The sequence below is a fragment of the Phyllostomus hastatus genome, unplaced genomic scaffold (genome assembly GCF_019186645.2).
Source record: "Phyllostomus hastatus isolate PE091 unplaced genomic scaffold, TTU_PhHast_1.1 phas_scaffold_317, whole genome shotgun sequence".
Taxonomy (NCBI): Eukaryota; Metazoa; Chordata; class Mammalia; order Chiroptera; family Phyllostomidae; genus Phyllostomus; species Phyllostomus hastatus.
Window position 1 is genome coordinate 24,806,391 of NW_025334023.1, and position 23,813 is coordinate 24,830,203.

Below are 23,813 nucleotides of genomic sequence, written 5' to 3' on the forward strand. Positions count from 1 at the left end.
AGGTCATGTGGGAAAAGTATTTCAAATATGAAAAATTAAATTAATTTTCAAATTCCTCAAAAACAGAAAAGCAGAAGAAACCTGTTTTCCAACTTTCAGTTTCATGTACTGCTCTAAAGAAACATATTGACATTAAATAATATTAGTGATAGTACCATTAATGATATCAACCTCTTACAAACACTCTGTAAAGTCTATTTTAAACCTTAATTCATGTGAGACAGGGTAGGTGTTTCCCAAGGCAACAGAACTAGTAAGGAGAATAGGTAACATTCAAGTATACATCTTTTTTATATCAAAGCTTTTTTGTTTTCCAAGATGTTGTATTTTATGGAGAACTATATGGAATATATATGGGGCAGATGTCCTTGGTGTATCACTTTCCATTAGTATTTATATCTGTAAGTCTCTACCTATTCAACTAACTGTATTTTATTTTTGCCTGACCAAAAGACTTTTATTAGTTATGTTGGCATCCTTGTGGTGATTATTGCCCTCATATTTACCTGGACATCTCCTAACTCCCATCTCAGTATTCAGCTGGAACGTCATCAACCCAGGAAAAGCCTTCCCCAATTCTCAAGAAACAAAATCAGCTCCCATTGTAATAAATACTCACTCATACAGCCTACTCTTAGCATTTTCATTATCACAAACATAATCAATTAATGATTATGAAACTGTCTTTAAAATCAATTTTCTTCATTAGATCTAAGTTACACAAAGTTAGGGACAATGTGTATCTTATTACAGGTATAACCCCAGTTCCTTATACAATCACTGACACATAGTAGGAACTCAATGACTATTAGTTGAAATAGTAAATAAGGTAACTATACTTGATATCACATAGAGAAGAGTTATCTCTAGTATGTACTGATTTGCCTCTCTTCTAAGTTTCTCCCTTATGGGACAGTTAAGAAGTATTCCAAATACAGATAAAGTGTTAGTATTGGAAAGATTCTTAAAGTTCATCTAGTTGTAGGTTAAGTGCTTGCAGTTCAATTAAAGATCAACTTAAATGATCACCTGTTCTGTGGTAAAACATCTTTAATATCAGGAAATTCAGTATCCAGAGGAAACCCATTGGCATGTGGCTATTTAAGCCCATTTCACCGAAGCCAGGAAAAATTCAATTAAAAATTTCCATCGGGTAGCACACTAAACTCATATCTAAAACACTTATTACTGAATTTTCACATTTCTAACCATAGCAAGAAGGTTCGGTTAACAACCGGAAGATATCAGAAATGAAATATCTTCGTCTACCTGGCCATAGACAGCATAGATGCGTAGACAAGACAAAACCTTGGACATAATCTCTGTGGATTTTCCTGACAGCTAGATGCATTTCCAATTGTGCTGAAGGAAATAGTCTATTTGCTAAAATATCCACTGCAGGAGATTGTTCCAGCTCACTGGAATCTTATTATTTAGAGGATAATATCTAGCCCAGAAGGACAAAGCTCTAGGATTTTTGAAATGTCGCCATTTCAAAAATAGCTAAAAATTGGACTCCTCTGAGAGTACTTATGTAAGGTTTGAGGGAAAAAAATGAAAAGATAGTGGTGCAGTAGGATAATTTTTCAGCTGCCATAATGCTATTTTTATATTAAATATAGGAAACATACAAACAAGAATATTCAAAGAGATTTACTTCATTACTAGAATCAAAATTATGTTGTGAAGCTTTAATATTGCCTAGTTTTTGTTTTTCTTTTTAAGAGTCTTTCATCTTCTGGAGAATACTTGCTTAATGTAGAAACACTCACGTAAATAGCTATGGCATTAAGTGAAGGAAAATCTCCACTTGTGTTTAATTTGCTAGTTTTCCCAGGTCCTCAAGTGTGAGGACCTAAATATATTAGAATCTCTTATACTGCTAATGAAAGTACTTTTTGCTAAAATATTGTGAAATCTAGACTTCTTCACAATAACTCTGTGTATTCCAAATTGCTTTTCCTCATTTAATTGAGCTGTTTGATTATATACCACATTTTTAATAAATAAAATGCCAAAATAGTATTAAACTTTTGGCAGAGAGAAATGATTATACCTGCATGTGTTTGCAATCACAGCTAATTATATACCAATAGCAGGTGGCAATAAACATTTTCCTGAAAACACTGGCTGATGTTATAGAAACACTCGCCTTTACCCACAGATTCATGTTACTCTGTATAGTGCATTGCATTTATTATTGTTATTATTATTATTATTTTGATGATAACAAACACTCAAGAATCTGATATTAGATTACTTTCAATTACATATGAAAGTGTGGCAGACAAACTCAGAGGAAAACATGAATTCAATTAATGCCAATATAAAACAATACAGTTCTTACTCTGGAAAACATTGGTGATGTCAAACAAAATTCCAGATATTTTAGAATCAAAGTAGGCACTAAATATTTATATGTTTTTATTTTGGAGTATTTTTTTCTTATGGTTTCATTCATTTTTGCCCAAAGTGGTAAAACAAGTCTATTGAATATCTTTCAAATGTTCTTACCATTAGAAAATATTCTTTACACCTTGTCAAATACCTTTTTAAAAATACCTTTTAAAAAAAATCTCTAACAAAATAGGAGTCCCTAATATAGTTTTAAAATGCACTAAGAAATCACAATAATGGAAACAAAAGTAAATAATAATAATAATGTAGGTAATTCTATGAGACAATTAAGAGACCAAACATCTGAATTTTTTCATAGAACTATTATAGATTAGTAAATTGACAAGGAAATACATACATATAAAGCATATATATCTGGATTTTGCCATGTATAATACACACTTTTTTGCCCAAATGTTTGAGGGAAAAATAAGAGTGCATATTATACATGGGCAGTACTAATTCTTTCTCTATATAAATATTTTAAAATGTTTTATTTATGCTTATGTGTTAAAAGTGTAATTCTAGAAAGCAATAACAATATCTATATGTAAAATAATGCCCTGGAATATGGTTGTCAGTTTTGTTTTTAAATATAAGTAAATAAAAAATTGAATTAAAAAATTAAAATGAAAGATATTCTTCCTGAAAGTTTGGACCAAAAATATGAGGTTTGCATCATACATGGTAAAATATGCTAATTGTGTTTTATTGAATACCTTAGTATTTAAACTGTAAAACTTCCAGGGATTTAAGTCACTATGTCTTTGCTTGACCATTTTATAAAAGACTTCAAATGCTAATATTGGACAGGTTCTTTGGAACCTCTTTTGACATAGAGTATCAGAGGAGAGTTAAGTTAAATATCTGGTAGATAGGTACCTGCTTCCACAAACAAGCCACATATATCACACAAAGCTATTCATAAATCAAATGGAAATGTGTTTAGTTTTCATTTTACAAAGTTTATTTCTCAAGGACCAGATCAAAGCACCGTAGAGAACATAGATGGAAGGCTAGAACCAGTCTTGATAGTAGTTTAATAGTTCTAGACAAAATAGTATTTTTTCACTTCAGCACCTTTGGCCTAGCTCCTATCATAAATCAATCTACAATTTCATATTTTAAAAATTATATTGATATTAATTTCTTTACCCATCCACTAAGCTGCAGCCACAATGCATATGTATTGTATATACCATTCTAAGGTACAATTTTCTAGATTTCTTAACTCCTTTAACCTCACACATACCATATCAATAAATATATCAAATATGGCTATTTTTCCAGTATTTTGACTACATCACAGCCTTCTTACCTTTCTGGAGTATTTTATTTAATTGTAAATAAGGACTATGATCCTAATCTTTTGTTTTCCAACTTCCTGAACTCATATTACATTTATTTTAAAGTTTCAGGAAGCTCTGTATTAATCACATTACTCCAATGTATGTATACAACCCATAGTCTTTCAGGAAAAAACAAAACAAAACTAAGCTGCTTCCCTTATATATAAGATTTTTTTTATACTATGTAAAGTAAATTCATGAAGAAATTGGGAGTATGAGAAAAAGGAAAGTCAAAGTTATTTTTTAAATTTTTGTTTGAACTTGTATTTACTTACCACAATCTAATGACTCAAAATAATAATTAAATTATTATCAGTACTAAGGATAGACAATTGTTATATTGAGTTATCAACACATTTGCCAATTTGTTTACCCTTACTGATTGCTATCCACTCTTTTTTTCTGGATTAATTTCCTTCTTATTGAAGTACATTATTTTTTTTTATGTCCTTAAAGAATGATCCATGATTAATGCCGTCTTCCTGTATTTGAACATGTCATTTTACCCACACTCTTGAACAATCTATCAGCAGGATATATAATTCTACTTTGACAGTTGATTATCCTCGAAATATTGAAGATATTGCTTAACAGTTGTACAGGCACTACTGAGTGTGGTGAGAAGTATGATGTTACTAGCATTATTATCAGTTTGGTTGTAATATATTCTTTAATGATTGTTGTTGAAAAGGTTTAGTTATATCTTTAGTATCACAATGTTGTGTACAGATTTGTAGTTGTTATTCCAGTTCATTCCTTGGGATATTCCTTCACGATCAGGACTCATGCTTGTCTTGATTCTAGCACATTCTGAACCATTATTTTTTTAATACTGCCATATCACATTATATGTAAATAAGTAAACCTAAAATGTAGAGAAACCCGAGTTAGGCAGTGACTTATGCGTTTAAGTATATTTGAAGTTAAACTCAAATATATTTCTTAATAAAACAAATAAACTTCCAGATAAAACTGGAATATGAAGACAGTCGCAACAGGCAGAAGATGACCCATCAGAGGGGATTTATTGAAAGCTAAAAAGAAAGAACAATCAAAAGCATTTAGTCATTAGGAAAATAAAAAGTAAATATACAATTAGGTTTCACTGTGTGTTAGCTGGAATGGCTAAATAATGAGACAGACAATATCATGTTTTGACTAAAAGGTGAAGTTACTATAATTCATTTTTTTGTAGTTCTTTTTTTACTGTTCAAATACAGTTGTCTTTATTTCTCCCCACCACTCTCCCCTGCCCCACCCACCCCCTCCTGCCCTCAATCCTATCCCCCTTTGGCTTTGTCCATGGGTCCTTCAAACATTTTCCTCGATGACCCTTCCCCTTATTTCCACCATTCCACCCCCTCTAGTTACTGTCAGTTTGTTATTTTTTTCCATGTCTCTAGTCCTATTTTGCTTGCTTGCTTGTTTTGTTGATTAGGTTCCACTTATAGGTGAGATCATATGGTATTTGTCTTTCACTGCCTGGCTTATTTCACTTAGTATAACACTCTCCAGTTCCATCCATGCTGTCACAAAGGGTAGGAACTCCTTTCTTTCTCCTGAGTAGTAGTCCATTGTGTATGTAAATATGCCACAGTTTTTTGATCCACTTATTTATTGATGGGCACTTAGGCTATTTTCAGGACTTGCCTATTAAGTTGTGGGGCTATGAATGGTGTGGTTCATAGTTTTGTGCTTTTTTTTTGGTGTTTCAAGATTCTTACAGAATAATTCCAGCAGTGGAATTGCCAGGTCAAGAGGCAGTTCCATTTTTAGTTTTTTAAAGAAATTCCATGCAGTTTTCCACAGTGGTTTCACCAGTCTGCATTCCCACCAACAGTGCACTAGGGTTCCCTTTTCTCCACAATCTCGCCAGCACTTGTTTGTTGATTTGCTTATTATGCCCATTTTGACTTGCATGAAGTGGTATTCCAGTGTGGTTTTTAATTTGCATCTCTCTGATGGCTAGTGCTGCTGAGCATCCTTTTATGTGTCTCTGGGCCCTCTGTGTGTCCTCCTTGGAGATGTGCCTGTTCAGGTCTTTTGCCCATTTTTTAATTGGATTGTAATACAAGAAGATGAAAGACTCCTAAACTTTTTTTATGAAGCCAGTATCATCCTAATCCCAAAACCAGACAAAGACATAATAAAGAAAGAAAACTTCAGGCCAATATCACTGATGAAAATAGACGCTAAAATCTTTCTCAAGTATTTAACCATTTATATTTGGCATCTCAAGAAATGCAATAACATTATTTCTCAGCTTTTTAAATGTATTTCCATTACTTGTATATGAAGTTATTCATTATAGAAGGAATATACATTTCTTATTTTCTGTTAAAGAATTGCTATATTAATGCAAACTCTTAATATACACACAAACTATAAAGCACTAAGAAACTAAATTTCTACATCATAGCACACAGGTGGCAATTCAACATCCAGAGTTGACAGAATGCTTGAGAGAGACTGCAATGCAGTGGACTTGCACTGGTGGAGGGGGCATCCTCAGAGATGATGGGGGTCTGAGATGTAACAGCCTTTCAAGTTCCTCTCCTCATAGAGGATCATGAAAGGCACTCTGTTCAACCAGAGCTGGGCAATCTGGTGTTCTTCAGGCAGGTCAAAATTGCCAAGGTCTAGAGTATTAAAGGGAAAGAACTTTTCTATTTCTGGGTAGACACCATCTGAGCAGCAGCAGAGCTTTTTCCCGTTAGTCTTCTCGGTCACCTTTTTATCAGAGAAGGTTGTTTCTGTTGAGAGGTCCATTAGTCTGTAGTGATTTTTCTGTAGCTCTGTTGACAGTTCCCAAAGCCTTTCTAAGAGCTTTAGGTAAGGCTGGTGGAGCATCAAACATTTTGCCAACATGTGTTGTGGAAACCTGATATCTCCCATCTAAAGCTCTAACTAAAGACCTGAACCCCAGCTTCAGCCAGTCCTTAGGAATAACACAGGTGCCTGGTTCTCCATTTTCCTTATCCAGAAATATCATGGTAGCCATTCTGGATTAACTGTTTCTATTGTCATAATATGGCTACCGGAATACCTACAATGACTTCTAGGGCTGGCTTTATATTTCACTTGGACGGCATTGCTTTGGAGGGTTTTAAGCTTGGGTAGTGGGGATCTGAAAATCTACATTTCTTTTTAGGGACAATATAATTTGTGAAGAATGCTATGTAATGTGATCTAGTTTCCAATTAGAAACAAAATTAAAATTGCCTAAGAGGACTATAATTGCTTTGAGTATGGTGAAGGTAATGGAAAACATTGATATATTCTGTGGTGTGCTAGTTAGGAAAAGAAACATTATTTAAAATGAAGGTCATATCATTTATTTTCCTCATTTAATAAGATATATTTTAATTTATCTTAAGGAATAAATTATAAATAATAATGGATCTGTGTGTGTATATATATCATAATAATAGCATTATTAGACACAAACACTATCATCACTTTTTTTAGGGACAAAGAGTTTTTATTTATTTATTTTATTTTTAATTACAGATTACATTTAATATTTTACATTAATTTTAGGTATACAGCATAGTGGTTTGACAATTACATGCTTTACAAAGTGTTGCTCCTGGTATCTCCAGTACCCACCAGGTACCATGAATAGTTATTACAATATTACTGACTATATTCCCTATACTGTACTTAATATTCCTGTGACTATTTTGTGTCTACCAATCTGTACTTCTTAATTCCTTCCCCTTTCACCCAGTCCCTTAACCTCTTCCCTTCTGGCAACCATCAATCTGTTCTCTGTAGCTATGAGTCATTTCTATTGTGGTTGTTTTTTATTCTGTTCTTTAGATTCCACATATAAGTGAAATTGTATGGCATTTGTCTTTCTCAGATTCACTTATCTCATTATAATACCCTCTAGTTTCACTCCAGCTGTCACAAATGGTAAGATTTCATTTTTAATGGCCAAGTTATAGTCTATTATATATATATATGTACCACTACTATATTTTTATCTACTTGTCTATTAATGGGAACTTGGATTGCATCCATAGCTTGGCTATTGTAAATAATGCTACAATGGACATAGGGATGCATATATTCTTTTGAGTTAGTGTTTTATGTTTCTTCAGATATATGAGTTTTCCAGAAGTGAAATCACTGAGTCATAAGGCAATTTCATTTTCCAAAACCACATTATACTTATATATGTTGTGTATGTGTGTGTGTATCCTTTAGTTAAACTGAGCAACAAGATCTATATTAGTATACTATATTATGTGTATATTATGTATATTCATATTTATACACTCAATAGTATGGATTGGATATATAAATATATGTATATCCATATATAGATATGGATATTTATATATCTATATATATTTATATATCCATATAGAGAATATATATTTTATCTATGAGTATGGCTACTGGGAATATATCCTAAATTTCCAAATCACCATTTCAAAAGAACCTATACACCCCTGTGTTCATAGCAATGCTATTTCCAATAGCCAAGTCCTGGAAACAGCCTAAGTGCCCATCAGTAAATGAGTAAATCAAAAACTGTGGTAAATTTACACAATGGAATACTACACAGCAGAAAGAAAGGAGCTCCTACCCTTCACGACAGCATGGATGGAGCTGGAGAGCATTATGGTAAGTGAAATAAGCCAGTCAGAGAAAAACAAATACTGTATGATCTCCACTATAAGTAGTATCTAATAATCAAAATAAACTAACAGACAATATAGAAATAGAGACATGAAAACAAGGAACAGACTGACAATGACCAGAGGAGAGGTGGGGGGCGTGATAATGATGAAAAGAAGATGAAGGGATTAGTCAAAGAACATGTATGAATGACCCATGGAAATGAAAAACAGTGTGGGAACTGACTATGGGAATGGGAGTGAGATGGACAGAAGAGAGCAAAAGGGGGGGATATTGGGACAACTGTAATGGAATAATAATAAAAAAATATATAAAAAATTGAATAAAATCAATATGTCTTTACATCTGACATTTGTCACATTAACTGCCTCCATTGTATGAATCACCTCCATTTTTACCCTACCCTGTGCATGGCCTCTTCACTTGATTTTCACATATATTTCTCATGGTATACTAAGAAAATCATTTCGTGACCAGCATTCATGGCCATCCCTCTTCTGATTAAGAAATTCCTTATAGGTGCTCTAAATATCTCCCCATATTAAAATGTATATGAAGACTGGCAGCTATGACACACATTAATCATTTTCTGTCTTGCCACTTATAGAAACACATTTCAAATATCTTTAAAAAGCCCTATTTAGCCCTGGCTGGCGTAGCTCAGTGGATTGAGAGCAGGCTGTGAACCAAAGTGTCGCAGGTTCGATTCCCACTCAGGGCACATGCCTGGGTTGCAGGCCACGGCCCCCAGCAACCGCACATTGATATTTCTCTCTCTCTCTCTTTCTCCCTCCCTTCCCTCTCTAAAAATAAATACATAAAACCTTTAAAAAATTGAAAAAAAATTTCATGAATTAAACTTAAAAAAAAGCCCTGTTTTGTCACTATGTGCCCCTCTTTTAGAACAATGCTTCTCAAAGTTTAATGTGCTTACTGAACACCTGGTACCTTCTTAAAATGCACATCTGATTTAGTGAGTCTAGGATGTGGCTAGAAATTTTGTATTTATAACAAACACCAGGTGATGGTGATGCCAATGCCAATGATCTGTGGACCATACTTGTGGAAACAATCTCTTAGTCTGTGATGACAGTAACTGACATTCACACCTATACATCTACAATTCCAGCACGTGTTCAATATTTCTGACATAGTAGCACCTCAGTAATGTTTGCTGCATAAATGGATAAATAGTAACAATAATAACTAATTTTGATTCAACAAACCATATTATATATTTTATATTCAGTGTTTAAATTTTTCTTTCAACAATCACATAAGTAATATTCAAGTGGCTTAGAGGGGCATATTAAATAGAAAAGCTAGTAAATGTCATAATTTTTATTCTGGCTTCATATTCTCCATATATATGTGTGTGTGTGTATATAATTTTCTGTGTATGCAATGTATATAATATACATTACCACTATACCTGCTTATTTTCACTTAAACTTTTCAGAAATTTTTTTCAAAAAATAAAATTTTTGTGTACATGTTGTGTATGTAGGTTTTGCTTTACCTTCCACATGCCTCAGTTTAATCATTTATTTAATTTTAATAATAATAATCTTATTTCCTTGTGGTAGTATGAAAATTAAAGTAGATAGTCCCTGTAAAGCAATTATCAAAATACCCAGACTGTCATGTATTTAGGAACTGCGTGACCCAGGGACAAAGTGAGGGTCTGAATTCATAGTCGGTCTCTGTTGAGGAGAAAAAAACAAAAAAACAGTGGAACTGAGATTTGCTTCTGTTTTTTTTCCCCCCTATGACAAGTAGTAATTGGCATGTGGAATGTAATGAGATATGATTGTTCTCACATTTATTGTGCAGTTGTCTTTAGAATAGGCATGTGAGAGTATCAGAGAAGGATGATTTATGTGTTGAAAACAGTGTTCTTCATCTACTAGAGGATGCAAAACATATTGGCTGATACAATAAGATAAACTTTCAAGTCCAAAATAATATATAATTAATTAGCGTACTTGTATATTCAATACGTTATTCAGTTTTCTCATTTTCAAAGTGAATAACATTTGAGTAACAACAACTCTCATTCACTGCTGGTGGGAATGCAAAATGGTATAGCTACTTTGGAGGCAAATTGGTAAACATACACAAGGAAGCATACTTTTACCATCTAATTTAGCAATCATGCTCCTTAGTATTTACCCAAAAGTTAAAAACTTATGTTTACACAAAAACCCATGCACAGATGTTTATAGTAGCTCGATTCATACTTTCCACAACTTGGAAGCAACCAACATGTCCTTTAGTAGGTGAGTAGGTAAATAAATAATATTATAGCCATATAATGGAATATTATTTAGCAATGTAAATAAAGGAGCTATCAAGCCACAAAAGGACATAGAAGAAACTTAAATGCATATTGCTGAGTGAAATAAGTCAATTTGGAAAGAGTCCATATTATATGATTGCTACTTGATGGTATTTTGGAAAGATCAAAACATTGGAAACAGTTAAGTTTAGTGGTTAGAAAAGAGGAAGAAATGAATAGTTGGAACACAGGAGATTTTTAGGACAGCAAACCTATTCTGTGTGATGCTCTAATGAGAGATGTCTATCATTATCATTATACATTTGTTAAAATCCACAGAAAGTGCTCTGGCTGGTTTGGCTCAGTTGGTTGGAGCATCCCCTGGAACCAATAGGTGGGATTTGATCTCTGGTCAGGGCACATATCTAGGTCGTGGTTCAATTCCAAGCCTGGGCATGTATAATGCCCTACCTGGAAGCATACAGGGGGCAACCAATCAATGCTTCTCCCTCCCTTTCTCCCTCGTTCTTTCTCTAAAAAAGCAAAAAATCAATGAAAAGTGTCCTCTGGTGAGGCTTGAAAAACACAGAAAGTATACAATCAAGAGTACACCTTAGGTATTCAGTGGGTGATAACACGTTGTTAGTGTAGGTTAATCAATTGCAACAAATGTATAGTTCTGTACTACCATTTATTTATCTGCTCACCTACTAAAGATTGGGGATATTGATGACAACAAAAGCTGTGCATGTGTAGGGAAAGGGGTAACATGGGAAGTCAATGTACTTATCAATTACTTTTCTGTAAGCCTCAAATTATACTAAGCAATTAAAAAATATTTTTAAAAAAGCAAAAACACCCTGGCTGGCGTAGCTCAGTGGATTGAGCGTGGGCTGTGAACCAAAGTGTCGCAGGTTCGATTCCCACTCAGGGCACATGCCTGGTTTGCAGGCCATGACCCCCTGCAACCGCACATTGATGTTTCTCTCTCTCTCTTTCTCCCTCCCTTCCCTCTCTTAAAAAAAAATAAATAAAGTCTTTTTAAAAAAAGCAAAATCTAGGAGACCCCATAACTTAAATTTATGTCTGTATTTTTCAGTCAGGGCTAGGTTTTCACAACTTAATTAATTTTTAAAGTGAAGAATATAAGAAATTAGAAAATGCTCTATTTATTAGGACAATGTAAAGCTAATCAACCTCTGATTAAGTGGCATCATTTGCAAAATAGAACAAAGTACATAAGTATGAAATGCAGCTATCATAATGCACCCCGCCAGGTGTCAGGATCCCAGTCTGCTTATGACAAATATGTCCCTGTAATGCCTTTTAGAAACATACAAATGTATAAAAACTTTTCATTCTCATTTCATTTTGAAATACTTACTTTATTTTAAATTTTAAGCAGAATTCCAGTTTTTCAATGCATCTCATCTATTTTGTTTTAATCTTTTCAAATCTATATGTTTTTTCAAATTTAGGCACAGTTTTGAAAAGTAATGAGACCTGACTTAATACAGATTACTGAGAAATAAATTACTTCTTTTTTTTATGTAAAACTTGAAAATATTATTGCTGCATATTCACTCAAACTAGCTTTAATGTCAATACCTTTCTCATCTCATCAAATCTCCTTAACTGCATGAATTTATTTTAAATCTGGGGTGTCATATCTAGTAAGAGAATAGAGGTAATAGGAGAAAGTTTATGAAAGAGGCCACAAAATTATTGAAACTCAAAAGCTTTTACTTGAAAATAGGCAATTTCCTTAAGATTTATTTGGAATTATTTTGAGAGAAAAGTTGGCTTACTTAATTACATAGACTCATATCTATTTGAATCCTAAGCATAAGGCTCATACTTCACAATATCTATTTTAAAATAAGACATCTGAGCTATTACAGAGTCAGAGTCCATAATTTTGTTCTATGAGGCATCTCCAAAGATCATGCTCAATAAATGTTTGTTAAAAATAACATTTCTACAATCACAAATATTTGTAATGTTTAGGAGGACAATTATCCATTTACAATATAAGGTGCCTCAATTGGGTATTGAGGTTTACAGGCTTACCATTTAAAAATGACTTATAGTAAACAGCTAATTGATATATAATAATTTCTAACTTATATGTGTTTATATATAAGTGAGAATGCAGTTTAAATAAACAGTGCCTATTCTCATCTCTATCAGTATAATTATGATTAAAATGAAAAGTTCTCAGAATTCATATGCATATTTATCAGTTTACTTGATCAGGATACAATTTTTGGTATACAATTGCTTATAATCATGGGATGGTGTATCTTTCTTCTTTTGTGTTTTTTATTTTTTTATAATTGCTCAATTTTACTGTAATATCAACAGTACCTTCTCACTAAAGAGCTCCAAATGGTTTGCATTTAATCGAAATGTTTTACAATTTATTCTGTGAGCCCTCTTAGAAATGTTTCAACATTTTCTCATTTAGTAATTGAAAATTGACAGATGTTATGCATAGTTAGTTTTTCATATAAAGTGCACCTTTATTAGAAAAATTTGCACCTATAATTTGATTCCTGTAATGTTTTTTCCTTTATCCAACTCCTAAATACAAATATTTATTGAATGTCTAATTGTGCTAGCCACACCAGAGCTAGCCACAGGGCTACACATTGGTTATGTAAACACAAAGAGGTTTTTGCTCCTCTTCCAAGAATTCAAAAACTAATGAGGTAAAAAGTAAAGATGCAAGTGTTTTAGTAGAGCACGTTGAAAAAGTAAGTAGAAAAAAATAAATCACAACGAAAGGTCATCAAATGCCCAATTAGAGACTTCCCTTGTTACAGAACAGGCCCAAGGTGGGTATGATATACTATTATGGAAAGGACACCCCACTAAGTTCGCTATGCCCACTGCCAGAGAAAAGATGCCTCTCAATGCCAGAGATTTGTGAAAAGGAAAGGAAATATTTATTTAAAACTATACAGACTTAGAGTAGTGACTAATGTCTTCATTAAAATATTAAAGTCCTTTAGGATACCCACAGACACACACAGTCCTTCCTTCTCCCTCTGCTCTAATTTGGGGTACAGTACCTCAGGAAAAGAAGTAGAAGTCCATGATTTGGGGTCCTGGCACCATCAGCTCTGTCACCGCCATGATCTCTAGTTAATCCAAGGCCATGTGGCACCTTCTCTTGGCCCACCACCAAGAGTCCTTTCATCCTTTTTCTTCCAGGCAAAGTCTCTCCTGCTTCCTAAGCCACATGGCAAAAGGGAGTACCCCAATGCCTCATGGTCCTCACTCTCACCAAAGTTGCATGGTTCTCCCCTTGCATGGCTGCCATGCCTGGGTTTAAATCTACATGCCAATCTTCCTCTGCAGCCCCATTTGTGACTCTTCCTATAATCAATTACACCTGCCAGAATTCCGTATTCTTCCAGCTTCACTAGGCTGCCATGGTAAGTCTGGGCAGGTGTGGCCCCTGTGGTATGGAGCCAATCATCTCCAAGCTCTCACACAGGCACTGTAACCAGGGGGAATTGCCTCCCAGTTACATCTTGGGTGGAAGTCGCTTCCATCCCCCTAGCTCAAAGCATGGCCACAGCTATTTAACATATCCATGAAACCAGTTAAAGGTTATAGATATGTTAAAGGTTATAGATATAGAGATGACAGTTCTGGAGGTTATCTACAAAGCTGTTGCTATACAAAACAGCTCTGAATGGCCCTGCTCCATGTGTCCCATTCCCCCAGCTCAGACTTGTCAGGGTGAGGACATCCTGTATATATTTTTCTAATATTTCCTGGATACCTTGGGTTCTGGACCCCATTACAAATCCCTATTTGGGGTCTCCTTCTTGGCTGTACCCTGTTACACCCTTAAGCACTTGAATTAAGCTAAGAACAGTATCTTAGTAACTAAAGCAATCTAATGATTATAAATCATATTTCCCAATCTCTTACAAATACAACTTTTACAATAACTCCATTTCTTAAGATTTCTTTTTGAGTCCACTGAAATGAAACTTTGTATGTGTGTGTGTATGTATAGAAATATGATGTTGAATATTATCTATTTCCTCATCATTATGAACTTTAATCTTTGAAATGAAGTAAATATAACAGGAATGATTTAAATCTGACTTTTAAAAATATCTAATTAAAAATATCATAACTGCACTAGAAAAGTTTTACTGAAGATCTATTTTGAAGACTAATCAGAGTGTTCTAAATGCTTGAGTGTTCAAACCCTCTCAGCTTTCCTTCAATAAATAAAGTTAAAATTATTAATGCTTTAGTTGTAAAAATTAAAATGGCATTAAAATTGAGGCCCAACTAAAATTGTATAGGGTTCTGATGGCTAAAATTCTATATATTTAAAGTCTTCACAATTTCTGTAGGTAGATATCTGACTTAAATAATTTAATAAGTATCAATCTAATAAAGCATGTTTAGTATTAAATGAACATATAGCTGTTGCGCATGGGTCACCGGCCAGCAGTGACCACGGAATGCTGTGGATGGCTCGACGAAAACACGCGAGAAAAAACACATGCACAGAGACAGACTAGTTTCTGTGGGGAAGTAGGGACGAAATGGCCGCCCCCCTAGTGGGGAGCGCACCAATTTACCATCCATACCTGCTTTTATTGGGCTCATTTTGCATAATAATTCAGGTAAAGTACAGTACTCATTAGGGGGAAGTAAGGAACCATAGAAAACAAAGAACTCTGCCGGTCTATTGAGTCAGTGTCAAAGAGTTGTAAGACTGAGGAACAAAATAACTTCCTCCTAAGACCTTTCTCATTCAACTGAGAGCATTCTAAACAAAGAAGGTTTCACAGTAATTTACATGTTCTTTCTTAGGCCTGATCACCCCAGGGAATCCGCACTTTTCTGCACAGAGCTGCACCACCCTGTCATTGTTTCAGGCTTAGGTGGAGCAAGGGAACTAAGGCAACCGGGAGACAAGGAGGTTTTTTCCCAGACGCTGAGAACTCAGGCTATGTCAAAGCCGAGGAGCGAGGGTCCATCACCCCCTTTTGCTGCAGCCCCCCAAGTCCTTCTTTTGGGGGGCCTCCCAAAGTGATTGTGCCTGTCTTAGGTCGTTCCCCCCATGGGGAATCTTACCCGTCTTTGGCTAACCGACCAAGCTTTTTTGGGGGTTCAGTTATGAATAAAGCAGCAGAAGCAGCATTCCTGCCAGGAAGATAAGCTTTTGTCTCCTTGCTGGCTTACAGTTCCAAGGGCGTTCCCTTAGCCTTAGGCTAGGCGGGGGTTTCAGCTTCTGATACCAGTCAGGGTGGTTCCCAACATATAGCATAATCATTTATTTAAAACAAGCATAATTAATATAATTATTTTTCACTGAGCTCCTGTACTTCATTTCTATATTTCTCATGTTGAGCAGCATAGGAGAGAAATCACACAGTTAACTCTAACACTGAAAACTTATGGCCTCCAAATTCACATGGTTTCCCAATGCCTTCCAATATCTTCCAAAATGTCCCTAATTAGTTCTTTCTTCTACTCATTAACTTTTTATTTCAAAATATCTCCATTCTACACTACTGACCCACCTATTCTACCACCATGTTCACTTAATTAGAGCAAATGGCATCACTTCCAATTTTACAAGAAAATAATATTTGTTACACAAATTTAGCAAACTCTTCTATTAATCTAAATTATTTTTCAAAACTATTACATGTTATATGGCAAGCCATTATGCTTATTATAATCCATTTGCTTCTATATCTGTCGTTCCCTTAGACTTTGCCCTAAAAATGGAAGTTATTTCTCCAACTGGAGCCAAAACATTTCACCAATTGTCATTCATTGTTTCTTGTTCTTCTCACTGGTTGTATCCAGTCCAAATTTTCCCCATTCTTAAAAAACTTTTCTTCAACTTTATTTTTAACTTTATTATTTTTTAATTACAATTTACATTCAATATTACTTTGCACTAGTTTCTGGTATACAGTGTAGTGGTTAGATAATTGGATTCTTTATAAAGTTTCCCCCCGCTGATGTTTCCAGTACCCAACTGGTACTATACATAGTTATCACAATATTATTGACTATATTTGCCATGTGTACTTTACATCCCCATCACTATTTTGTAACTACCAATCTGTACTTCTTAATCCCTTCCCCTTTTTACCCAGTCCCACACCATCTCCCCTCTGGCAATCATCAGTCTGTTTCTGTATCTGTGAGTCTGTTTCTGTTTTGTTTGTTCCTTATATTCTTCTTTATATTCCACATGTAAATGATATCATATGATATTTGTTTTTATCTGACTGACTTATTTCACTTAGCATAATACCCTTTAGGTTCTTCCACTTTAAATCTTTTCCTTACCTCCCCCTATTCAACCATTACTCCATAGTAGTGATTATTTCTAGACATTGTACCCATTTTCTTATTTACCACTTACCACATAATTCATTTTTGCATCCATTCATGACATTACACTATTACTTTCCATCAGACCCTATACCACACACTAGAATTATAGTAGCAAATAAAACAGAAAGTTTTCTGTTATTTTGGATCTTACCTTCAGTTTGAGAGAATCATAAAATAAATAAACAAATATGGAGATAGTGATAAAGACTATGAGGAATAATCAAGGAGGGTAAAGGGATAGCAAGAAGATGGTGGTGGAGGGCCCTTTCTGATAAGGAGATATATAAGGGACCCAATGGAGTGAGCATGTGGCAATCAGAAGGCCATTTGAGACTTAGATATTGGTTGGTACTGTTACAGAACAGACAAGGGGGGCCTGAGACAATATACTATTATTGAAAGAAGGCCCCGGGTCCGTTATGTCCGCCGCCAGAGGAAAGATGTCTCTCAATGCCAGAGATTCGTGAAAAGGAAAGGAAATGTTTATTTAATGCTATACTAACTTAAAGTAGTGACCTAATGTCTTTATCAAAAATCCTAAAGTCCCTAAAAAACACCCACAAACAGACACAGTCCTTCCTTCCTTCCCCCTTTGCCCAGTCCAGAGTACCATATCTCAGGAAAGGAAATAGAAGTCCATGGCTCAGGCAGTCCTCTGGTTCTTAGTTAGTCCTCCTTCTCGACTGGGAGACCTCCCTGGGTTCCCGGCACCCTCGGCTGAGTCGCCAGGATCTCTGCTAAAACCAGGTGGTGGTTCCCCCTTCTAAAGCTGTGGGAGTCCCCACTCTGGCACAGGCACGTAGTCCTCTCTCCCAGGGCCACGGGAGTCCCCACTCTGTCAAGGCCGCATGGTTCTCCCTCTCTAGGATGCGGGAGTCTCCACTCTGCTAAAGCTGTGTGGCTCTCTCTTCAATGGCTGTGATCTTCTCTGCACCTCCACAGCCACATGGTTCTCTCTCTCCTAAAGCAGCACGGTTCTCCCCCTCAGGGCTGTGCATGGCTCTCCTTCTCAGAGCTGTGCATGGTTCTCTCTGGGATGCAGGAGTCTCCACTTTGCAGGAGTCAAAGCCACGTGGTTCTCTTTTTTAATGGCCGCCAAGCCCGGGTTTTAAATCCCCGCGGCCAATCTTCCTCTGCAGCCTCATTTCTGACTCCTCCCACACTCGGCTTCACATGCCAGAACTCGTATCCTTCCAGCTTTACTGGGCTGTCATCATGAGTCTGGGAAGGTGTGGCCCCGTGTCCTGGAGCCAATCTTCTCCGAGCTCCCATGCAGGTGCTGTAGCTTGGGGGATCTGCCCCCAGTCACATCTTGGTGGGGAAGTTACTTCCATTCCCCTGGCTCAGAGATGATCACAGCTATTTAACATATCTAAGCGACCAGCCAAAGACTATAGATATGTTAAGTGACCACGCCAGAGGGTAGCTGCAAGGCTGTTGCTATGCAAAACAGCTTTCAATGGCCCTGCTCCATTTGTCCCTTCCCCCAACCCACACCGTGGGGTGGGGGGGTGGAGACATCTTAAAATCTCCTGGACACCTTGAGTTCTGGATCCCATTTCAAATGCCCATTTGGGGTCCCTCCTCTTGGCTGCACCCTGTAACAGTACCATATGTTTAGACTGGGCTATGGTCACAATCCCACATAATTAATGTGGTGTTGATTACCACCACTCCAGCCACATTAAAAATGCCTCACTAAAACCAGAAAAAAAAGTGCAAAAAAGATTGTTAAATGCTGGTTCTTTGAAATACAACCAGTTAGTAAAGCAAAGCTGAAATTATTCTTTCATGGTAAGAGAAAGTTTGGATTTGATAAAGTCTTAGAATATCTATGAGTATGGAAGACAAAATTAGCAGATTTATGAGATGTTGATTCTTATTTAAGGCAGGTCATCTTTCCATCTGTAGGCTTGCTTAGGGTTGGTTAAAGATAATGAGATAAGAGTTGAAGAATAATAGAAATAGTAAGGTGAGGGTATGTATTAAAGGAAGGATCTCTAACAGTCTTGGAAAGTAAAGGTTTAGTTGATGCCATCTATTCAAAGATTTAAGGTTAAATGAGTTCTTGTGGAGTTCTTGAAATGAAAAATAAATTTGCAACCGCAAGGATGGACCTAGAGAATGTTAATGTAAGTGAAATAAGCCAGTCAGAGAAAGATAAATACCATATGATTCCACTCAGATGTAGAATCTAATGAACAAATTGAACTAACAAGCAAAATAAAGACAGACTCATAGATAAAGAGCAGGATGACAGCTATCTGGGAAGGTTGTGGGGTAAAGGGATGCAGCGAATAGGAAAAAGGGCTCATGGACATGGACAACAGTGTCATGATTTTGGCAGGAGGGTGTAAGGTATATAAATAGTTATAAAAAGAAACAATTAAAAAAAGATATTGCAACTTTTATCTTTCCTAGCAAGAGTTTTAAAGTCAAGTTGATTAAAACAATGGATTGATATAGAAGATTTTGTTTTATGTTGTGTTTAATAAGGAATATTAAATATTAAGACCATAAAAACATAAACATGAGGCATATATGTTATACTTTGTTAAAGTAGTAGTAACACTTTATATTTCTATTAGCTGTTTTAGCATTCCAAGTACTAGATATCCTCAGTAAGACTTAATATTCCAGCCTTTATTCTTTTAGTAATTCTTGTGGGAATAAAACATATCAATATTATTTTAATTAGTACTTTATGATAATAATTGATACTAAACATCTTTGATTATTAGCTGTTTATGAAGGCAGACCAAAAATAAAAAATAAAAATACACAGAATTATCTTTTGGAGGGCAGGCCCTTTATATAAGCTTTCTGCTCTGGGTGAGTGCTCCTGGAACCCATCTGTATCAGTGTACCAGCTGGCATTGTTGTGAATGACTTCATTTGGCTTCACTGAACTTATTTTGAAGACTCTTTCAATGAATTTGCCCATTTCATGAGGGGTGATTTAGGAGTGCACTTGCCCACACTGCAATGAATGTTCAGCTGTTTTTGACCAAAAACAGCATGACTTCATACCCCACCCTCCCTAGTCAGCCGATCTTGCCCTGAGAAACGTGTTTGTTTGTTTGTTTGTTTGTTTGTTTCACTGGATGAATAAAACCTTCAAAGGGAAATATTTTGCCAAAATGGAGGAGATGAAACAAAAAACATCAAAAGCACTAAATGACATCAAAATTGATGAGTTCAAAAACTGTTCTGAGCAGTGGAAAAAAAATACTCTTGATAGGTGTATTTCATCAAATGCAGAGTACTTTGAAGGAGACTGAAGTTTAAACATGTAAGAATAAACACACAATTTTTATAAGTAAATTCTGGTTTTGGGGGCCTCCCCTCATATATTACTCCACATATTAACATAAGCTGTGCAGGATAAATGTTTTGGGTTCACAAGGTCTCCTTATGTTTATTCTTAATCCTAAGGTCAAGCTTCACTGTTACATATGATGTCAAGATCATGTTTCAAGTTTCCAGGGCTGATTGTTCCATAGTATTAGGTTTCCCTGTTCTTTTCATCAGGTGGTCATTTGTTGGATCATTGGATAGCACAGAGTTGGCACAGCAGTATTTATCACTGAGAACAAATATAAAATGCACTGCAATATAAACAAAAACTGAGAGAAAGATTACTAGCATAATATGTAGTTTAATTCTCAGTCAGGTGCCCAGAGCAAAGAGAACAGGCACCATCACCATCATGAGAAAATTGTTTGGGATTGATGGACAGAACAAGGCAAGGATTTTAAGAAATGGTTTCTAAGAGGCTTGAAAATAAATGATGATGTTATCTACAGCATATAGGTTGAAGTTTGCTGTTGGCTTAAAAATTTTGGTGGAAAGATTTTAACAAAAATATATTTTTGACACGTTAAAGGTGGTAAAAACTTTGGCAGGAAGTTGATTAAATAAGGGGTACTGCAATGGGAATTTTTTAGTAAGGGAGAAAGATAAAGCTCAACTCTGAACACAACATGGACAAATGGGAATTTATAGCCGATAAGCAGGGTGAGGGTCTGTGGATGAAAAATTACTAAGAAACATCATGGATAAAGAGGATTCTGGCTAACCCAACTGAATTGGATCATTGCTGAAGACAAGCAAGAGTGGTAAAATATTCAGGGTGAGGGATAAGGAATTTTATCAGGTATGGAGGGTAATCAGATAACAAGGGTAGGGTTTGCACAGTAAATCTTCTCAGATTCAACAGTAGTCTTGCTAAAACTGGACTAAATGAGCCAAAGAGGGAGCTCAGGGTCATGTCCTAATAAAACCCAGACTCAAGATCACTTAGTTCTCTTCCTGAGAACTAAGGGGTCACTGGTTTGATTCCCAATCAGGGCACATGCCTGGGTTGTGGGCCAGGTCCCTAATAGAGGGCACACGAGAAACAACCACACATTGATATTTCTCTCCCTTTCTTTCTCCCTCCCTTCCCCTCTGTTTAAAAATAAATAAAATTTTCTAAAAAAACAGAAATGATAATTCCACAAGAACATTACTGGTGTACTCATTTTCCCCTTTCTTGCCACATTATCAGGAAGGTATTAATGTCATTTAATTAGTGCAATTACAGAACATAACATCTAACTCGTTGACCCTTGAAATTTAATGCTGTTGACTGGAAGGATTCCTGATTCAATTTTTTTTTCATCTATTCATTCATTCATTCAATCTGAGCTTTTCATTTTTTTATTATTTTCATTGTATTTTTCTATTACTGTTTATCCTCCCCATATACTCTTCCACCTCCACCTATCCCTCTCTCTTCTGCAATAATCATATGGTTGTCCATGTCCATGAGTTCTTTCTCATTTTTTAAAAATTTTACTTGATCACAACCACCAACCCCCACACCTGAGAGCTGTCAGCCTACTCTATCTATGAGACTATTTCTATTTTGCTTGTTAGTTTGGTTTGTTCACTAGATTCCAAATGTGAGTGAAGTCATATGGTATTTCTCTTTCTCTGAGTGGCTTATTTCACTTAGGATAATGTTTTCCATGTCCATCCATACTGTCACAAAGGGTAAACTTCTTTTCTTTTTTGTGGTTGAGTAGTATTCCATTCTATAAATGTTCCATAGTGGTCTTATCCACACATCTACTAATGGACACTTGAGCTGCCTTCTAATATTGGTGATTATAAATAATGGTGCAATGAGCATAGAGGTACGTATATTTTTGGAATTAGTGTTCTAGGTTTCTGTAGATAAATTCCAAGAAGTGGAATTACTAGGTCATAAGGCAATTGAATTTTTAAATTTTTTGAGGTAATTCCCTACTGCTTTCCACAGTGGATGCACCAGTCTGCATTCCAACCAACAGTGCATGAAGGTTCTCTTTCCTCTACATCTTCATCAGTACTTGTTTGTTGACTTATTGATGATAGCTCTTCTGACAGGTGAGAAGTAATATTTCATTGTGGTCTTAAGTTGCATTTTTCTGAGGATTAGTGACATTGAGTATCTTTTCCTATGTGTTGGCCATTCGTACATACTCTTTAGAGAAGTATCTATTCAGCTCTTTTTGTCCATTTTTAAAGTTGATTTGTTTGTTTTTTTTGTGTTGAGCTTTTAAAGTTCCTTATAAATTTTGGATATTAACCCCTTATCAGATGTATTGGTGAATGTGTTCCCCCATTAAGTGGGCTGTCTTTTCATTTTGTTGATTTCCTTGATGTGTAAAAACTTTTTAGTTTGATATAGTCCAATTTGTTCATTTTTCTTTTGTTACTCTTGTCCTAGGAAATGTATTAGAAAAATTTTCTTTTCAAGGCTATTTTTTATTTAAATAATAGCCTTGCTGGGTAAAGTAGCCTTCATTGTAGGTCTTTGCTTTTCATCCCTTTGATTATTTCATGCCAATCCATGCTGGCCCAAAATGTTTCTATTGAGAAATCATCTGACAGCCTTATGGAAGCTCCCTTGTAGTTAACTAATTGCCTTTCCCTGTGGCTTTTAAGATTTTTTCCTTGTGTGTATGCTTTGCCACTTTAAATATGATATGCCTTGGTGTGGGCCTCTTTAGGTCCATCTTGTTTGAGATTCTCTGCACTTCCTGGACTTGTGTGTCTTTTTCCTTCATCAGGTTAGAGAAATTTTTGATCATTATTTCTTCAAATAGGTTCTCAGTCTCTTGCTCCCTCTTCTTTCCTGCTGGTGTACCTATGAATTGGATGTTGTTATGCTTCATGTTGTTTCAAAGATCCCTTGAACTATCTTGATTTTTTTAAATGTTATTCTTTTTGCTGCTCTGACTGGATGTTTTTTTTTTCTACCTTGTCTTCCAAATCACTGATTTGATTGCCTACTTTATTTGACCTACCATTTATTCCTCCCAGTGTATCATTTATATCAAATATTGCATTCTTATTTCTAACTGGTCTTTTTTATGGGTTCTATGTCTTTTTTTCATGCTGTTGAGTATCCTTGATAATCTTATTTGAACCCTAAATCTGATAAGTTGCTTGCCTCCTTTTCATTTAGCTCTTCTTGTGGAGAATTATCTTATTCTTTAATTTGGGATGTGTTTCTTTGACTCGCCATTTTGGCTGCCTCTTTTTGTTTGTTTCTATGTATTAGGTAGATCAGCAAAAACTGGTTCAGACTTATGTCATACACTGCTTGTTCCTGGCCCTGGGCAACCTGTTTGGAGCTACAGTGTTCCACAACTTGTGGTTCCCTCTGCTGGGCCTTGGTGGATACTGAAAGAACCAACCTGGGCACCAAGACTGGC

The 23,813-nt window shown here is 35.6% G+C and overlaps 1 pseudogene; it reads right to left on the reverse strand.

Annotated features, from left to right (window-relative positions):
- Positions 1-6,146: 6,146 nt before the first annotated feature.
- Positions 6,147-6,747, reverse strand: LOC123805613 (annotated as a pseudogene).
- Between the last annotated feature and the right edge of the window lie 17,066 nt (positions 6,748-23,813).